Source organism: Acanthochromis polyacanthus, chromosome 4 (genome assembly GCF_021347895.1).
Source record: "Acanthochromis polyacanthus isolate Apoly-LR-REF ecotype Palm Island chromosome 4, KAUST_Apoly_ChrSc, whole genome shotgun sequence".
Taxonomy (NCBI): domain Eukaryota; kingdom Metazoa; phylum Chordata; class Actinopteri; family Pomacentridae; genus Acanthochromis; species Acanthochromis polyacanthus.
This window is the reverse complement of record NC_067116.1, coordinates 2,813,138-2,827,042: the sequence shown is the minus strand read 5'-3', so window position 1 is coordinate 2,827,042 and position 13,905 is coordinate 2,813,138. Positions and strand designations below refer to the sequence as shown.

The 13,905-nt window shown below is 46.0% G+C and overlaps 1 protein-coding gene and 1 long non-coding RNA gene across 2 annotated transcripts in view; one reads left to right on the top strand and one right to left on the bottom strand.

Moving 5' to 3' along the window:
* The window catches only part of LOC110965491 (neuronal growth regulator 1-like), a 667,889-nt gene that overhangs the window by 651,057 nt on the left and 2,927 nt on the right, over positions 1-13,905 (top strand). The window lies entirely within an intron of this gene.
* Positions 190-2,321, bottom strand: LOC127533602 (uncharacterized). The gene is made up of 2 exons (XR_007941365.1): positions 1,429-2,321; positions 190-1,008 (listed from the first exon to the last, which is right to left on the bottom strand). It is a non-coding gene; the product is annotated as an uncharacterized LOC127533602 (long non-coding RNA).

Below are 13,905 nucleotides of genomic sequence, written 5' to 3'. Positions count from 1 at the left end.
CCATTTTTTGCCTTTTCATGTCTCATTTTTTGTCATTTTGTGTCTTGTTTTTATAATTTTGTGTCTTGTGTTTGTAGTTTTGTGTCTCATTTTTCTTATTTTGTGTCGTTTGTCTTGTTTTGTCTGGTTCTTGTTGTTTTGTGTCTTGTTTTTGTTGTTTTCTGTCTTGCTTTTGACCAAAATGATAGCTCAATCGGAAACATTCACTTTTATTACAAAAACAGTAAATTCAGTAAATATGTTTTTTTCTGTTTTTTAACTGTTTTTGTTGAATAATGAATAAGAATTTTTGAAAACTATTTACAGCATATACGTCAAGCAGGTGTGAAGGTAACTGTTGACAGAAGGTGGTGGTATGGGCTACTTTTGGCATCCTGTAGCGTTATTTATATCATAGAAGAAGCCAGAAACACAATCAGAGTTGCAATGAATTATCCACACTAATATGTTACACAGCAGGGGGCGCTAACTGGACCAGATCCAGACCCAGATGACGTGTTATACGGACCCGGAGCTGTAATCAGTAAATTGTAATGGGATTTTTAATTTCAGTGGTCGCTTTGGTGACGTGTTTGTGGTGTTGGTTACCAGCTCAGGAACACAGACCAATCAGGAACGAGCTCAGACATCCCACCTGATGCTACTCACAGCCGTCCTTGAACCTGTCTCACAGTACGACGTAGGACCACCGATTTAGAGATATCAAAGATATCACCACCATGATCTCACCGTCGTTATCCGAGCGTGTCGAGGCCTGAAAACACCGTTTCTGTGTGAACGGGAGACAGCGACACAACAAAACATTTGGCTCCATCCTGAAACCGCTGTGGTGTAAACTGGACCATTCACCGTGGGTCCTACAGGAGATTCTCAGGTTCTCAGCCGCTGCAGACTCAGATTTCCTGATAAGCAGCCGCAGAGAGTGTCTTCATGAGTCATTCTTGGTCGCTGGTTTCATCACACCTCGTCCGGCTCAGATCTCACCCACCAGTGTGTCATCAGCAGCAACTATGGGAGAAAGGGAGGCCACGATGAGAAAAAACTAGGAAATGAGGAAAAAATGATGATATAATGAGGAAAATGAGGATACAGTAAGAAAAAATGAGAATACAGAGGGGGAAAATGAGCCAGTGGTCAGGAAAAATTTGAATATAATGAGGATAAATTAGACAACAATGGGAAAAGATGAGGAAAAATAAGAATAGAGTGAGGATAAGTGAGGATATGTGAGGAAAAATTTGCTCACAGTAAAGAAAAATGTGACCACGGTTAGGAAAAATTAGACTACAATGAGGATAAATGAAGATGCAGTGAGGAACAGTGATGATCAGACTCAGATTTCCTGATAAGCAGCAGCAGAAAGTATCTTCATGAGTCATTCTTGGTTGCTGGTTTCATCACACCTCGTCCGGCTCAGATCTCACCCACCAGTGTGTCATCAGCAGCGAGGATGATTCAGAAACACCGAGTGCATCCAGAGGGTCGGCCTCGTGTCGCTCTGTCCTGGATGCATTTCCAGCGTGTAATTTCCGTGTGAGAGGTTTTGTTGTTTGCTCGTATCGACGTGCTGCAGCCAGGTGCTTCAGAAACACAGCCTGTCATTAGCGCTAATACAGCTGTCAGGGGAGAAGCTCAACTGTTGCTCTCACTCCACTGCAGCTCAGACGCTTCCACTCGTCCCTCTCTTAAGATTTCTTTTGTTTTTTTTTTAATCCGGCTGGCAGCTCGCTGTCGGTGCCGCTGTACATCTGTCCAGAGCTGCTTCCCTGCAGAGGAAACACTAATCAAGTCCTGTTTTGGTCTTCAGCAGCGAGTGGTTGGACTTCAGAGCTGCCAGATCTGCAGTCATTAAAGGAATCCTGGCGCCGCTTCGTATAATATCACCCTGCATCCTAAAAGCACTGCTGGACTGACTGTACTCAGCATATATCATGTTTTTAAAGCTGTTGTTTCCCCACAGAGAGAGAATAGAATCCTTCATTCAGCTTCCAGCTATATGCTGCTCAGATAATCCCTCATAAACAGCTCAGAATTTAAATAAGAAGACGCCAGCCTCCTTCCCTGGCTCTGAAACGTGCTAAAATCTGCAGCGAGCACCCAGATTTGTACATGAGGATGAAATAAGTGGAATCTAGTGAACATATTGGTCTGGGAACAGCGAGGACTTGGAGGAGCAAGAGGCGCCACGTCCTGCTGAGATAACACAAGTTTCACTGCCATCGTTTTTTTCTTCCTTCTAAACAGCCACAAAAACAAAACAAGCACAGAACGAGTTTCACAACGAGACAAATTCTAACGGAAGTCCACATAATGACAGATCTATCTATCTATCTATCTATCTATCTATCTATCTATCTATCTATCTATCATCTATCATCTATCATCTATCTATCATCTATCTATCATCTATCATCTATCATCTATCTATCTATCATCTATCATCTATCATCTATCTATCTATCATCTATCTATCTATCATCTATCATCTATCTATCTATCTATCTATCTATCTATCTATCATCTATCTATCTATCTATCTATCTATCATCTATCATCTATCTATCTATCTATCTATCTATCATCTATCATCTATCATCTATCTATCTATCTATCTGTCTATCATCTATCTATCATCTATCATCTATCTATCTATCATCTATCTATCTATCATCTATCATCTATCTATCTATCTATCTATCTATCTATCTATCTATCATCTATCTATCTATCTATCTATCTATCTATCATCTATCATCTATCTATCTATCATCTATCTATCTGTCTATCATCTATCATCTATCTGTCTATCATCTATCTATCTATCATCTATCTATCTATCTATCTATCTATCTATCTATCTATCTATCTATCTATCTATCTATCTGTGGGTGGAGGTGTGTTGAGGTAGAGCGATAGAGGGTGTTCAAACTTTTGTCTTTCTTTTGTATTTGTCACTTTGTTTTCTGAATGTTCATTGTTTGAATTATTTGGTGAAACTTTGGGTTAACAGTTTAGTGTTTTTGGCGTTTTTTGGTGTGTTTGGTGCCTCGTGGTGGGGATGGCGTCCTCTGAGACGCCATCGCCGCCGGCTTCCCTGAGCCACGGTGTGAGGCTGGTGCCGCCACCGGCCTCCACCGTGGAGCAGGTTCTGCTGGCGGTAGGAGACCAGGTGGGTCACGGGAACATTTCTTATGCTTCCCGTATGAACAAGGCTGTCGTCGTTTTTTTTAAGCATCAGAGCTTTGTGACAACTCTGATAGAGAATGGATTAACCCTCGACGAGGAGTTTATTCAAGTTTCTCCTCTGGCCGTGCCGTCTACGCGGATCACAGTATCTGGCGTCCCTCCATTCATTCAGAACGAAGCGCTGGAGAAGGAGCTAAGGCGTTTTGGTAAGTTTGCCAGTGGGTTTCGTACTGTTGCGTTGGGGTGTAAAGACGTTAAGTTGAAGCATGTTCAGTCACTGCGGAGACAGGTTTTTATGTTTTTGGACTCTCCGTCACAAACACTGGATGTGTCCTTCCGTGTAAAACATGAGGAAGGCTTCTACATGGTTTATGCTAGCTCAGGAAACATGAAGTGTTTTGAGTGTGGGGACGTGGGCCATAAACGTGTTGCCTGTCCACACAGACAGCAAACGGTGAGACCGGCTGGGGTGACGGCGGGGAGGTGAGCGGTGGGGCCGGGCGGGCTGTGGCTCCGGGTCCCGCGGGCGCGGTGGCTGCGGCCGGTTCCACGGAGCCAGATGCTGCGATTGCCTGCTCCGGGGACTCGGTGGCTGTTGCCGGTCCCGCGGGCTGGCCGCGGCGGCGGCTGCCGCGGGCTCGGCCGCGGCGGCGGCTGCCGCTGGCGCGCCCTCCGCGGCTGCCGCACAGCACAGTGTTTCCGAGTCTAACTCGGTTTTTGTTGAAAGTGTGCCAGTGAATACTGTGACTGAGTGCCGTGTTGAGCATGCTGAGGCTCACACAGCAGAGGATTTGGGAGTTTGTGCTCCTGAGCAGGTGAGGGCTGCAGGTGAGCTGATGCAGGTGGAGGCTGCAGACACGGAGCAGAAGCTGCAGACTGGGTCTCAGGCTGCTCCAGGGCGCAGTCAGCAGGCAGTGGTTTTCTCAGATGCTGATATTGACTCAGATTCTGTGTCTGTGGCAGACAGTGTGTCACTGAGCACAGATTATATTCTTTGGAGGAGGTGACAGACTTCTTAGATGACTCTTTTGGCAGGTCAGTGGAGATAACAGATTATTTCCTGACATGCAGAAATTTGTGAAATCTGTTGATACTCTGCAGAAGGTCGTAGGTAGGGACCTGCTGTGTGACAAAAAACGGTATCGTCTCCAAAAGCATGTCGCACATGTGAGGAAAATTCTGAGGGGAAAAAACGTACTGAAAAAACGTAAGTTTCCAAATAATTTCAGAAATGATTGTGTGTCACAGGGTGTTTTCTCTCTGCTGTATTTTTCTGTCTGTCCTGCTCTTTTTCATGTCTCCTCATATGCAGCCTTTAAGGGTAGCTTCTTTAAATATTAATGGGGGTAGAAGCCCACAGAAAAGAGCATTAGTATCTGAAATTATTAAACAGAAAAAAATAGATGTAGTTTTGTTGCAGGAAACACACAGTGACAGTGTTAATGAGGCAGACTGGGGAATGTGGTGGGGGGGTCAGTATGCACTCAGCCACGGCTCAAACCGTAGTGCTGGAGTGTCTGTTTTATTCTCCCCATCCATACATGTTACCATTTTATCCAGCTGTGAGATCATGGCGGGCAGAGCTTTAATGGTAAAGGTGGAAATCATGGGGTTTGTTTTTAATTTATTTAGCATTTATGCACCTAATCAAAGCTCTGAACGTCTGGTTTTATTTAATCTGTTAAAAAACAGTTTAGGGAGTAGCAGTCAGGGGGAGTGCATCATACTGGGGGGGATTGGAACTGCTGCACTGACGGCACTTTGGACAGGATAGGACAGGAGATTCAGTCTCAGTCATCCTCTTTCCTGGCCCAGATGGTCGCAGAGGCAAACCTCGTTGACATCTGGAGGTTAAAACACCCCTCCACTCGACAGTACACCTGGGTGAGAGTCTCTTGACGGCGGCACGGTCAGTACAGCGAGACTGGACAGATTTTATATTTCATCGTCTTTTATTACTCGTGCAGCCAAGAGTCAAATCCAACCAGTCGGTTTCTCTGACCATCACCTGGTTTTATTAGAATTGGTTTTGGCTTCTTCAGGAAAGTCCAGGTCATTCTGGCATTTTAATATAAAACTTTTGAATGATTTTAATTTTTGTAAAAATTTTAAACTGTTTTGGGCAGAGTGGAGGTCCAGGAAAGAGTTTTTTGGTTCTCTTAGTCAGTGGTGGGAGGTAGGAAAGGGTCAGATTAGGGTTTTCTGCCAACAGTACTCCGCCCAGTCCACTGCAGAAGTCCAAAGGGCCATGGAGCAGCTGGAGGCAGAGATCAGGGAGCTGGAGTGTGTGTCTGTGGAGAACCCTGAACGGTTGCTCTCCAAGAAACAGCAGCTGAACTCTTTCCTCCTGGAGAAAGCTAAAGGAGCCCTGGTCCGAGCCCGCTTCACCACCATCAGAGATATTGATGCCCCAACGTCCTTCTTTTTCAACTTGGAGAAGTCACAAGGCCAAAGGAAACAAATGGTGTGTCTGCGTCTGCCTGATGGGGGGTTAACCTCAGACCCCACTGAGATGAGGAGGCATGCCGTGACTTTCTACTCCGAGCTGTTCAGAGCTGAGCGCTGTGATGTGGAGGCTGCAGCTGAGCTTCTCCAGGACCTTCCTCAGCTGAGCCCAGCAGATCAGGACACCTTGGGCTGCCACATCACCTTGGAGGAGCTGACCTCTGCGTAACAAAGATGGCCTCAGGGAAAGCACCGGGTATGGACGGTTTACCAGCAGATTTCTTTAAACACTTCTGGAGCACCCTGGGACCGGACCTGCTGGACGTGTTTCAGGAGTCTTTCCTGAGGGGAACTCTTCCGGCCTCCTGCAGGCGGGCGGTGATATCGCTTCTGCCAAAGAAGGGGGACCTGACCCTGCTGAAGAACTGGAGACCCGTAGCCCTTTTATGTACGGACTATAAAATATTGTCAAAGGTTTTAGCCAACAGACTGAAGGGTTTTATGGATTTTATCATTGGTGCTGATCAGTCTTACTGTGTCCCTGACAGATCCATGTTGGACAATTTGTTTTTAATGCGTGACACTTTTGATGTGTGCAAACTGTACAACTTAAAGACTGGAATAATATCTATTGACCAGGAGAAAGCCTTCGATCGTATCGATCACTCCTTTTTGTTTTCCACATTGCAGGCTTTTGGTGTTGGGGAGCACTTCCTTTCCTGGGTGAAGCTGTTGTACAGTGGTGCATGTTGTGTAGTGAAGGTGGGCGGTGGGCTCAGCAGTCCTGTTACAGTTGGCAGAGGTATCAGGCAGGGTTGTCCTCTCTCTGGCCAACTGTACAGTGTGGCCATTGAGCCTCTTCTTTGTAAACTCAGAAAGCAATTGAGGGGCTTATGTTTTAACCTGAACCAGCTCAGAACAGGTCTTTAGTTGTGTCTGCTTATGCTGATGATGTTAATGTTTTGTGCAGGGTCAGGAGGACACCCAGCAGCTAAAAAACTGTCTGGGCCTCTATGAGAAGGCTGCTTCAGCGAAAGTTAACTGGGACAAAAGTGAGGCTTGTTTTGTCGGCCACTGGAGTGCAGGGAACATTCCCGAGTCTTCCTGGTGGCCTCAGGTGGGAAAACAGGGGGCTAAAGGTCTTGGGAGTGTAATTTGGGAAGTGAGGACATTATAGCTAAAAACTGGGGAGGGAGTGCTGGAAAAGGTAGAAGCCAAGTTATCTAAATGGAAATGGTTGCTACCTCAGATGTCTTACAGGGGAAGAGCTCTGATTGTCAACAATCTGGTGGCATCAATCCCTGTGGCACAGACTCTATGTGCTGAACCCTCCATCTGAACTGATGAAACATTTGCAGCTGGCTCCTGGTGGACTTTTTCTGGTCGGGTCATCACTGGGCTTCGAGCCATGGCCGTCCGTATCCTTCCGGTGGCATTGAGGGGGGACGACGGGCCTGATGCGACCATCGCCTCCAGGACTGCAGCTTTCAGTGCTCAGGCAGCTCAGCGGCTGCTGTATAGATCATCTCTCAGCTGGTCGGCGTTAGCCGTGCTGCTGCTCCGGAAAGCTTGGAGGACTGGGACTGGACAAGCAGCTGTTCCTGTTGAAGCCCCCTGCTTCAAGCTTTACTGAACTCTCACCTTTTTACATGTCTGTGTTTGAGGCCTGGAGGACTCTAGTGTTCACTCGAATGTCTGACCCAAAGCCCGGGACGTGGCTGTTTTGAGGAGCCACTTTTCAGTAATGATCTCCTGGTTAGCACCGTGCTGTCCTCTGTCACGCTGAAAAGTGCTTCGTTAAAGCAGGAGTCACGAGCTTGGACACCTCGCAAGACCCCCCGGGAGAGACTGGCTCAGCTTACTGGCATAAGATCAACCAGAGTGCTGCAGACTTGATGAAGGAGGTGTGGCAGTCCCTGTCGGGGCCCCTCCAGGGCCTTTTGCTCAGAGTCGGGGTCCTGGCCGAGCGTTGGACAGACGGCCATGAGTACACCTTCCCGTCTCTGAGTGTGAATCCTGCAGTGGGTGACTGGAGAGAGCAGGAGTGGGCTGCTGCTGTCTCTGAGGAGTCCAGTACTGGGTACTTTGAGCTCCTGCACAGGAAAGCAGTTTTACCTGAGCTGCATGAAGGTGCTGAACCTGGACTCCCTCACTGGAGTCAGGGAGTCCAAGTGGACTGAGAGTTTTGGCTCAGGCTTTTCCCCTAACGGCAGCTGGAGGGTCCTGTATAAGCCTCCTGTGGAGAAACGTGTTGGCTGATCTCCAGTGGAGGATTATACATGGAGTAATAGCTACGAACAGATACAGAGCTCACCTTGATCCAAGCACTGGGGATGGATGTCCTTTCTGCTCACACACAGAGACCCACCGAACACCTGGTGCTGTCCTGTCCAGACTAGCAGGGCTTTTTGAACACTGCAGAGTGGTGGGGGTTTGGGAGAGGTGTTTTCTTTCCCCTTTTCATCTTTGGTCCCAAATACATTCCAAGAAAAAGCGAACTCTGGTGTTGATTAATTTTGTCTTTGCTAGTGCCAAATTGGCAATATGGAAAAGTCGTAAGAACAAAGTGCTGGGGTGGGCTGGACTGACCCAGTCTCTTGTTTGAAGGGTTTGGTAGCAGCTCGACTCAGAATTGAATATGCTTTATAAATTGACAAACAACTTGGATGGTTTTAGGGATGTGTGGGGTCAGGCAGTCCTGTGCTCGCTGGAGAAGGATGGCTCTTTGGTACTACATTTCTGAAGGACTAGTTTTTGTTTTTTGTTTTTTGAGTGTGTGTGTGTGTATGAGTGAGACAGTGTGTTAATATAATATTGTTTATTATTACATGTTAAAAATGTAAATGTCTTGAGATTTTGTCAGAATGTCACATAATTAAAGTTTGCTAAAAGTCAAAAGTCTATCTTCATCTATCTATCATCTATCTATCTATCTATCTATCTATCTATCTATCTATCTATCTATCTATCTATCTATCTATCTATCTATCTATCTTGTACTATCTATTATCTGTCTTATCTATCTGATATTGTATATTATGTTAGATAGTAGACAGGTGCTGATGATGCCAAAACATTCATTCTGAACACTTTACATCAGGGCTCCCCAAACTTTTCCTGTGAGGGCCACATAACGTTTCCCTTCTCTGGTGGGGGGCCACGGTCAAGTTTTGTCACTGAAAAAGTGTGACGATCGCAGGGGTGCCTAAACGTAAACATTGTTTTCCAGAAAGCCACACATAACCAATAATAACCCTTTCTGGGATCTTCACAGAAAAAAAAAAGTCAGGAAATAAATAATAACACTACTAATGGCATAAAAATAACACTATTTATGAAATAAATAATAACCAAATTACCCTCTCTGGGTTCTTCACAGAAAAAAGTCTGTGTAACATTAATTTTCTGTCGTGCCGTGCACAATCCTTTACAGGTAAAAGTTCAGCTTAGTTGTCAGAGCAGAATTCTCTTAAATGGACTCATATGAGCAGTGTCTCAAAGGTCTGTGTTCCTTCCTTTCAATCACATTCATTCTGCAGCGGCAGCTCGCTGCTACTAAAATTCCAGCGCCGCTCCTTTAATTTATTTTTTTAATTGTTGGAAATGCTCCACCGCCGCATGTCCTCCACCTTCACAGCAGTCTGCACCGTGTCGGGTACTCGCGAATACTAAGTAACCTACAGAGAACTGTGGTGCTCTCAGTATCTACCTGTGTGTGTCTGTGTGTGTGTCTTGTGTGTGTGTGGGGGGGGGGGGCGCCTACAGAAAAAAGTCCTAGAGGAAACACGAACCTTTTGTAGGTTCCAGTAGAATGTCATGTTCTATGCGTGTATTAGTCTCGATCGCGTGCCAGACTGAAAAAAAAAAAAGAGTCTCTGGTGTTGTTCAGGGGGACCGGCCAAATGTAGAGGCGGGCCGTATCCGGTCCGCGGGCCGTAGTTTGGGGACCACTGATTACACCGTCACCTTGAACACCCAACACCTCAGCCAGACTCCTGTTTGCTGACTTCTCCTCGCATTTAACACCTTCCAGCCTCACTCCTGGCTCATAAACTCTCCTCCGGCTTCCACCTGAATGATCAGCTCATCCTGTAGGTACTGGACTTTATAAAACACAGATCAAAAACACCTTCTCTGATCTACTACACACCTCCATGGTTCTCCTCAGGGCTGTGTCCTCTCTTGCTACTCTTCTTCCTCTACATAGATCTGCAGATCCACACAGCCCAATTCCCACCTGGTCAGATCTGCAGACGACACAGTCCTCCTGTCTCTGCTGTCAAGACCTCCTCGATCCTCCTGTCTCTGCTGTCCAAGACCTCCTCGATCCTCCTGTCTCTGCTGTAAGACCTCCTCGATCCTCCTGTCTCTGCTGTAAGACCTCCTCGATCCTCCTGTCTCTGCTGTAAGACCTCCTCGATCCTCCTGTCTCTGCTGTCAAGACCTCCTCGATCCTCCTGTCTCTGCTGTAAGACCTTCTCGGTCCTCCTGTCTCTGCTGTCAGGACCTCCTCAGTCCCACAGCTCAGTCCTCCAGCAGTTGTGGACTGGTGTGATGACTCTTGTCTGGAGTTGAATGTTAAAAAAAGGTAGTGTCTACAGATACGGAAACGTACACGTAGCCTGTGGGCTACGGATACGGCACTTTCCATTTGCCAGACAGATACGGACCCGTACGCGAGTCTCGCGAGTCAAGAAGCTGCTAACCACTGCAAACTGTTGAAAGGTAAGCAAAGGTTAAGGTTAGGGTTAGTGTTAGGGTCAGGTTTAGGGTCCGTACCTGTAGTATCGATGCTACGGGTCTGTACTGCTAGCGTCTACCGGGAGTCACGTGACCAGATCTCACGTATCTGATTGGCAAATGGCAAGTGCCGTATCCGTAGTCCACAGGCTACGGGTACTGGTCCGTACCTCTAGCAACAACCTTAAAAAACAAGGAGATGGTGGTGACCTTTTCCAACCAGCAGATGGCGCTGGCTACAGCTGTCACCACCACCATCCATGGAACGCCTGTTGAGCTTGTGGAGGAGTACAAATATCTAGGCACCATCTTTGACAATCAGCTGAAATTCTCCTCTAACACAGACTGGCAAACCGGATCATCCGTAACCCTCACATGATCTCTGCTCTGCATCTGAGTGGCTTCCTTCTGGTCGACAACTTTGCTGCCCTGCATGCAGGACACAGAGGAGAAGGTCTACCTTTGTACCCAGGGCAGTCCAACTCCTCAACTCATGAACCATAACATAAAAGAGCAGATACCTGTCTTGCTGATGGGCTGAGGACCTTCTACAGTTCATGTCCAGCTCTCCTAGAAGAACTGCCTGTCTCCTGGAACCTCCTCCATGAGAATGTGCTGGGAGACACAGCAGACCTTCTGGCAGGTATTGATCCAGGAGGAGCTGGACTTCCTGAACAACCTCTGTAGGGTCCAGTATCTCCTCGTGCTACCAGTAGAGACACTGACCCTAGCCCGATGCTAAGCTAGTGTCAAGAAACATGAGGAGAGAACAAAATGTCATTAGCTTTCACTCATTGTTACCCTCTAGTGAAGCTGTGGTTAATTTCAGGAACACCAAAGCTGGAGCTGATTTAAAAAACCCTCTGGTACCAGATCAGTGTCCCAGAAGTTTGACTGACTTCATGCAGTACTTAGATTAAAAAGTGTTCCTTTAATTTGTTTGAGCAGTGTATTATTCTTTCTTGTGTCCACTTTGGAATCACAAATTTGAAGGCCTAAAACTACTCATAAATAGGTGAATATTTGCATGCATATCTGAACCAGTAAAAATTTGATATTTGATGGGAACTGGCAAAGATATATGGTAAAATGGCTCCATAGCACCACCTGGAAAATTTCAAACAGGAACTGTGGCCAGTATGTGTCACCTACAGCTATGAAATGTGGTAAACATGTGTAACTCATCAAGATGCACAAAGATGTGATTGACACCCATGCCTAAAACACGACAGGAAGTCGGCCATTTTGAATTATGTGTCTGATTTCAGACCAATTTTGCACATTTTCAAAAGTTACAAACTCAAACAGGCTAACCTTGACAGAGCTGAAATTTGGCCAGGATATCCACCAGGTATTGATGATCAAAAGTTCTCAAAATGCTCCACAACAGTCTGAGGACTTGGAAAATGGCAGCTGGTGGAGTTTTGACAGTTCGCCATGAAACAGGAAGTGCTGCTTAACTCTCCTGAATATGCTCCAATCTGCCACAAACTTTACATGTTTGATCAGAGTCTGGCCTTCATCACATCCATAGGCTGACATATAATCTCAGCGCCACCTGGTGGACATGCTTGGATTCACTGACCAACAAAGATGTGAGGATCCATTCAATGTTGCTTACAGCTTTAACTACAAAAGCACTCGGAGAGCGCATACCTCCGCCATCCCGTTTGTCTGTTTGTCCGTCTGTCTGTCCGTGTGTGTGTATGTGTCTGTCTGTCTGTCTGTTTGTCTGTTAACAGCATAACTCAAAAAGTCATGGACGGATTTTCACCAAATTTTTACAGGATGTCCGGAAGAACACGAGTAAGAATCGATTAGATTCTTACTCGTGCCTGGCCGCCTGGCGGCCATTTCTCAATTGTCCTTCGACCTTCAAAAAATTCCTAGATCCAGACGGTGATCACCTCCAAAATCTAATCGATTCTTACTCTTGCTCTTCCGGACATCCTGTAAAATTTGGTGAAAATCCGTCCATGACTTTTTGAGTTATGCTGTTAACAGACAAACAGACAGACAGACAGACACACACACACACAGACAGACGGACAGACAGACAAACAAACTCCGGTGATTACATAACCTCCTGGCGGAGGTAATTAGTGCTGTTGTTTGTGTTATATTTTCTTCCACACAACAATGATTTGCACAACAATGCAAAACCGAAATGAGGTCCCCACAAGTGACATTGTTTTCGGTTTTCCTACAGTTGTGGGGACATTTGGTCCCCACAAGTATAGCCAGCACCTGACCACACACACACACACACACACACACACACACACACACACACACACACACACACACACACACACACACACACACACACACTCAATACATAGGCTGTGTCTGAAATGTCATACTAACGTACTACATACTACATTCTCAATGAGTATATACTGTATACTACGTACTATAAGTATGATTAGAATGCCGACCGTTCACACTGTAGTATACTACTACGTTTCCCATAATGCATTTCAAACCTCCAACGACAAAAACCGGAAGTACGGCTATCAAATATCTCTGCTGAATGCCGGCTTCAGGTCGATTTTACGCTAACAAACAGTCGCATAATTAATGTGGTAATTTCAATCCGGCACTCCTCATGCAGTTATTAGCCAGATTATGTGAATCGTTTCAATTGTAGCTGCAGGCTACTGGAGGTAGCTGCTACTTGTTCTGTATGCAAAGCGAGCTGCTGCAACTAGCTGCTAGCATTCAGTAGCACGTTGTGAGGCGTCTGACAAATTTAAAACGTTGGTCAGAAAACGCCTATTTCTCAAATCTGTGGGGTGATTAGGATGACTACTTAACCACATAAAATAAAATAAAAATCGCCCCGGTCCTGCCACAGATCCCGCGGAGGCTTGCATTTCGGTGGATAGCTCGCAAAGCATTATGGGGCGGTTGAGTATGACTAGTGTTTTCCGGATATAGTATACATCCGGGTATTTCTCGCGTACTCAGTCTTTTCATACTATCTAATGTGAACGCACTACATACTTATTTTGACGTCACACTTAGTATGAGTAGTACGTTAGTATGCCATTTCAGACACAGCCACAGAGTAATGTTAGCTAGCTTAGCTAGCTAGCTAGTGTTAGCTAACTATAAAGTAGGCTAATCTGATGACTCCCCACATAGAAGAGAAATGTGGCCCACATCTGGCTTGAAGCTGGCACAGGTGGCATGCAGTCGGCACTGGCATAAGGCATGTGAACCAAACATGGCCCAGATGTGGCAGAGGTGGCACCTTCTGTAAGGTGGCAAACCAAATGTGGGCCAGATGTTGAGTTTAGTATGTGGCCCTCATATCAAATTTGAGCTGTGGGCCACAGGTGGCATTCAGTTGGCACCACTTTAAGGTGGCAAAAAAGATGCGGGGCCAGATGTTAAATTTAGTATGTGGCCCACACATCAGATTTGAACTGTGGGCCACATGTGACCTGGATCTGTTGTTGTCATGAGTGTTCGTACCAAATGAAACACAAATTAAATATCAAGTATGAGTGTGTTAGATGTCAGAGTCTG